Below are 6,000 nucleotides of genomic sequence, written 5' to 3'. Positions count from 1 at the left end.
CAAATAACAGCAGAGACATTCATCGCCAGTATAAAACTTGGGTACAATAACCAGCCTGTTTCAGGACAGAGGCCCATCTCCCAGGGGGCAATGAAGCCTTTTGCCCATGGCTTGGCAATGCACAGCAGGGCTGGATGAGGTACCATTCAGCTGGGAGGCATGCCTGACATCCCTGGGTTTTGGGACTTTTGGATCCACCGGAATGTTAGATAGCACAAAGCCTTCAGCTCTCTGTGCAGCTGTTAGCACCTCCAGGAGGCATCTGGTCTCACCCTGTGTTCTCCTGACTCATCTGGGGGTGTGTCTCTCTGCTTTCTAAGCCAGGACAGGTAACTCCTTCTCTTTGAGATCAAACAAGGCTAAAGGACAGCAAAGATTTGCCAAGATTCCCCAAAGCTGATGGCCAGTTTTTATTTTGGTGGAAGAACCCATATGTAGAGCTCAAAGGTGTCTTCCCTGCTGGGGAAGAAGATGAATCTGACCTAAGTAGATGACAGCTCTGGCTCACAGAGCAGTCTTGCAAGGGCTTTAGGGGCCAGGAAAGGGGGGCTCATCCCAGCCCAAAGCCAGAGTGCTTCTCCCTTCCAGCCCAAAGGCACACCATGGGGTGAGGCCACATGGTGGGGACTCATCTCAATAAAAAAGGAGGATTCAACATTCACAATGTAAGTCTTTTGCAAGATGTTCCTGGAGTGGTAGAGCTTTGAAGCTGATTTCTGATAGCACCATCTTTGGAGGAGGCTTGAGTGGCTAGTAATGTGGTTCAGAGTGCCTCACTATCTTCCTCCCCATGGTGGAAGGCTTGGTCTTTCTCCTCCACTCAGTTGAGCTGCCAAATTCAACAAAACGGCTCTGAAACACCTGCATCCGGAGGTGAGGCAGCCCCTGTGGGCTGAAAATCACAAACTAGGAGGGATATGGCAGAGACACAGTCAACACTGTTGCTTAATCTCTGTTTCTATGAGAAGCAAAGGCAAGATGGAGAACTATGAGGGAATTCCCTGAATGCTCTTCCTGAATTCCAGAATTTTCATTCCAGCAAAACCCTCTACTGCCTTGCTTCTGTTCCCCTCAGGTGAATGAGTATGTAACATACCTGTCTTGAAGAGTCATTGGAATGGGGGGAACTGAACCAAAGAATAAAAAGGGCCAGAGCTGTTAAATCTGAGTCAGGTGTGCTTGAAGATTTTAATTAATCACGTTGTCATCATCATCATTGTCATCGTCATCACTACCATCACCTCTGCTGACGTTTGCTCAGCAATATGCAAGTTGGGTTTGGAAAGACAGGGAGGCCACTCACATTGCCCGGTGATTTGGCACTCAGAGGTTTAGGCCATAAATAAATAAAACTCACATTTGCATGTTCCCGGCTCTCTCCACCCCCTCTTGTCTCAGGAGCTGCCCTTACGACTGAATTTTTTTCTGTTGTGGCTGGGAAACAGAACAGTTTTACTGCAGGGAGATTGCCCAGGGATGCCTTGGTGGGACAGGCAAGGCATACCAACTCATCACTGATAAAACATGACAAGACTGCAAGAGAAAAGGAGGCAGAGCTTTTCCTTTTCTTCAGAGTCTCCAATGTGATTTTTAGAGACTGCAAGTTTTTTACTACCAGAAAAAAAAAAGAAAAGGGTTTCTTCTCCTTGTTGCTATGTGTAAATCCAACCCGGCAACAGACAGGAAATAAGGTAAATTTGCTCTCTTGCCTGTTGCATAAAGCAAACAAAGAGACCAGAGAATAAAAACAAGGTACACAAAACAATCTATGCAAGATGCAAATTGGTAATTTAAGAGGAGGCAAAACTGCTGGTACATTTCAAAGCATATCAATTTCCCATTAGTTCTCTTTGTGTAATTCAGATCACCACAGTTTTCAGATAAAGCTGCCAGAGACTGACTTCAAAATCAGTCTCTCCCTCTCTACCCCTGACATATATGTATGATTTAGTTAAGCTTTGCTTTTTTGTTTTTTTCTTTTTTTTTTTTTCCTTCACACAGGGTGTCTAACACAGCATCCTAGCATTTGACCCACCCAGGAGGCCTGTGGCTGTTGTACCATCCTGTGAACCTCAGTGTTGCCCTTGTAAAGCCCTGAAGCAGCAGCTTCTGCTGGTGGAGGGAGGATGCAAAGCAAGTACTTTCTATGTCCCAGTGCAGAAGGCTGAGACTTAATGAACCAGGTGAGACTTAACAATCAATCATCCATTCAAGAAAAGAGTGATGATTGAACCTCACATTACTCAGTGCAATGTTGTTTTGCCTGGGGGCTCCCTGAGCCCCAGGAGGGACCTGGGTATCCCTCTGACCCCATCCCACAGGCAGAGCTGGCCTCCAGCTCTCCATGGATCTTACTTTTTCAGCTGCCAGGAATGTGCTGGGTGTCTGCCCAAACCCCAGGATGAAGCCCTTGAGCTTTTGTTTAAAACGTCAATGTTTGGAAGTTAAAAACTACAAACATCTACTTCACCCTACCCTTTTGCCCTGATGAAGTCCCACACCTCTTGGCCATTGAGAAGATTGCCCAGTGGCTATGTGTTTCTGTGATATGGCCATACCTGGGATGGACAGTCAAACATTATGGGAGTGTGTCATTAGCCTATGTGCCAGGTTATTTTTGAGAGTTACAATTGGCTTTGTCATGTGTTAACACTTGAGAATTTAAAACACTTGAAAATACTAGAGAAACCAAAGGAAGTATTTAATCCTACAATGAAATGCAGAAGTGGGACAGAGCCCCCACTACACAGAAGCAGCAGAGAAACTCCATCAAATTTGGGTGAAGCTGCCAGGCAGTGAGAAGTGCCATGTCCAGGTGTTATCACTGGGATGAGGTTTTGGGGTACTTGGTAAAAAAAAAAAAAATCAGCCACAGCCATGGGGTGGCCAAAGAGGGTTGGGGATGGATGCCAAAGTGCTGGAGGGAGGAGCTCCTGAAGAGGAGCTGGCTTTGCCTGCAGACACCTGCAAGCTACAGGGTCTGCCAAGGTTTTTGCCGCAAGTTTAGCTCTCCACAGCTGCCAGGGGAGAGGAGCATTTCCACAGCAGTGGTGTTTTTGGGAAGACCCCAGGAGGTTAAGCAGACACAACACAAGTCGGGATCAGCTAAACTTGCTCGGCAGCCGTGCCGACCGCAGCCCCTTGCTGGCAGCATTCCTGAGGCCGGGCCGAGGCAGCAGGCATGTGTGCGTGCACACAGGTGTGCGTGCCGGGCTGCACTCGTGTGCTGCAGGGCGTCACCACTGCGGGCTGAGGGCTGGCGGTGCTCAGGTGCTGCTCCAGGAAAGACAGCACCGAGGATGCGATTCCACATGCTCCCAGCGGTCCCTCTGCCAGTGTGGGATTTTCCCATGGGTGCACTGGTGCCACATTGCCATCTGTCTGTGTCTCTCAGGAAAGCTGGAGCTCCAAAAGGTCATGCTGAGGAGATGCTTGTACACAGAGTTTGGGGATGCTTACCATTGTTGAAAATCCACCTGGGAAAGGCTTCACCTGAACCAGGAAGTCCCAGATTTCCAGGGACAGAGTGCAGGGAACATTCCTCCAATGTACTAGGTGTCTCTGAGCAGCAAGGATGAAGCATAAAAAGAAGCAGGAGCTCAGCAGTAGCTCTTTGGGCTAGGCAGGATAGGAGGAGGCGCATGATGCCTGCAAGGGCGAGCACATGGTATGGAATGCAGTAAATTTTTTTAAATTAATATTACTACTATTAGCACTGTAGGATTGGGTGTAATTAATGACTCACAATGTGCTGAAATGCTTTATTAAAGAACCTGTTCTGGGGCAAGCATGAGTGGTCCTGCTCTCCACTGCAGAGCTGGCTGGGCTGCCCTGAGGTCACACATCCACAGCACACGTCCTGTGCCCCCCAGTCCCCTAAACTCCCCCCCGTGACCCCAAATCAGATGCTGAACTCATTCATACAAACCAGTTTGGCATCACACACCATCCAGGAACAGCAGGGGTGCATAGGGAACGCTGAAGGATTTGCACAATGGAACCCCAGCAACTCACCCTGGGCCTGGCCCTGAGTGAGCCCCTCCTCCCCTGCTACTCTCAGGCAATATGAGGATGTGTCCTTGGGGACAGGGATGACCAAACTGGTTTGCCCAGCCTTCCTAAGAATCCTGCACAGGGCTGTAATTACCCTCCCCGTAAAAAAAGAGAGGAGCCTGGCATTGCAGGTATGGCCACAGCAGCTGCAGGTGTCTGGCAGTGAATCACTGGGGGAGTGAGCAGAGCTGAGCGTGGCAGTCCTGGCCCTGTCAGGAAGGGGGAGGAACAGCAGTTCCTCCAGCCAAGAAACTGGATTTTTTTTGGTAACAGGGAGGATAAAGATAGGAGATAGGATCCAAAGATCCTATCCAAAGATAGGAGCTGATTCTTACTTGGTGGAATCACTGAGGCTGCACTCAGAAATTACTAGCAAAATTGGACAGAAGGTAAATATCCATACTAACCAGAAGTCAATTCTGGTGGCAACTTTGGAATCTTTGGCAGGAGAGTGTGTGCATGGACGCAGATGGATGAAGGAGGTCTGTCTACTCAGCTCAAGGTTCAGGGCTAAGCCTGAGGAATCTGACCAAGGCCACTGAGATGAAGGAAAAAATGATTTGGAGGTTATAGTCAGCAAAAATCCTTTCCTGGGATCCTCTGGAGAGGGTTGGGGAAGTTGCTGCTGGTGGCTGGGATCCAGAGAGGCTGTAATGCAGCAGTCAGGCAGCAACTGCCACGAGCAGTAATAGGGACCAGAAGCCTCATGTCACACCTACAGCCATCTGCATCCCTGCCACAAGTTGCCTGTGTGAAGGATTTGCTGCCCAAACACAGCAGCCTTGGTCTCCAGACACTCTCCTTGGAAAGCAGGAACCAAATGCCCGCCTGCAGGAGTCCTTGTAGCTGAGCTGACAAAAGGCTGAGACCTTCCAGCAAATTCCCTGCATGGAGGTCATTAAATATGAGGGAGGGATGAGAGGCTTGAGGGGCTCTTGGCAACAGTGCTGATGGCCACCCCAGCCAAGCAGCAGGTCAGCTGCCAGCCTTCTTTGGGAACAGAAACAATGCCTTCAGCAGGAGCTTGGCACTTTGATGTCCCAGGCAGAGGTGCTGCAGTGTGTGGAAATGAGCTCTGCAGCTGAGCAGAACACATTACTCTGCTTTTCCTGGCAGAGGGATAGGTGAGAGCCCACCCTGCTCTGAGGCAAGTCAGACACAGGAAAGACCTGCAGGGCCGAGAGTATCAGCTGCAAACATCCTCTGAACACAGCTTGTTTCCCACCCCCTGCCTCCAACAGAGCTTAGCTTTTACCCTAAAGCTCCTCCTTTTCCCCCAACAGCCTACAAGCAGTGGGCTGATCTTGCTTAGGGATCCTCAGCTAACTTCACTGAGTTCTCTGAACTCCTTGTTTACCTTCAGGACGGATATCTGATGCCCTACCCTCTGTCTTAACATGCCTACACATCTGCCTTGAAGAGATCGTGCTTGTAGTGTTGCCACAGTGCAGGAAAAAATTGGTACTGAGTGTGACCAAGGTTCAGGGAGAATTTGGACCTGGCACGGGGATGACAGATTCCAGGGCTGCTATCCCAGAGCAGTCTCTCTGGAGAAGAAGGACTGTCCCACTGGAGACACAGCAGGCCTGTGTCATGGCAGTGTGACGAGAAGTGAATTAACTGACTGTAGCTATCCAAAAAGCTGGAAAGAGAATTCAAATTACCTGGTCCAACATCTGTGTCCTCCTATTCAGGGACACACATGGCATGATCTTTTAAATGCCCTGACAACCCAAATCTGATCGGAGCCGGTGTACAGAGCTGCTTTTGTAAAGGCCTATATATCTCATTTATATGAAGGGGATATTCCTCCCACTGCAGTGTTCTGCGCGTAGGATGCCACCGGCTCCTGCTGTCCTTCCCAGTCCCCGCGGAAGCTGGCCAGGAGGATGATGGCTCCCGGTGCCCGCTCCTCCAGGCCAGAAGGGTTTTCCTGGCTCCCGGTGC

The sequence above is a fragment of the Melospiza melodia genome, chromosome Z, assembly GCF_035770615.1.
Source record: "Melospiza melodia melodia isolate bMelMel2 chromosome Z, bMelMel2.pri, whole genome shotgun sequence".
Taxonomy (NCBI): domain Eukaryota; kingdom Metazoa; phylum Chordata; class Aves; order Passeriformes; family Passerellidae; genus Melospiza; species Melospiza melodia.
Note: the sequence above shows the minus strand (reverse complement) of the source record.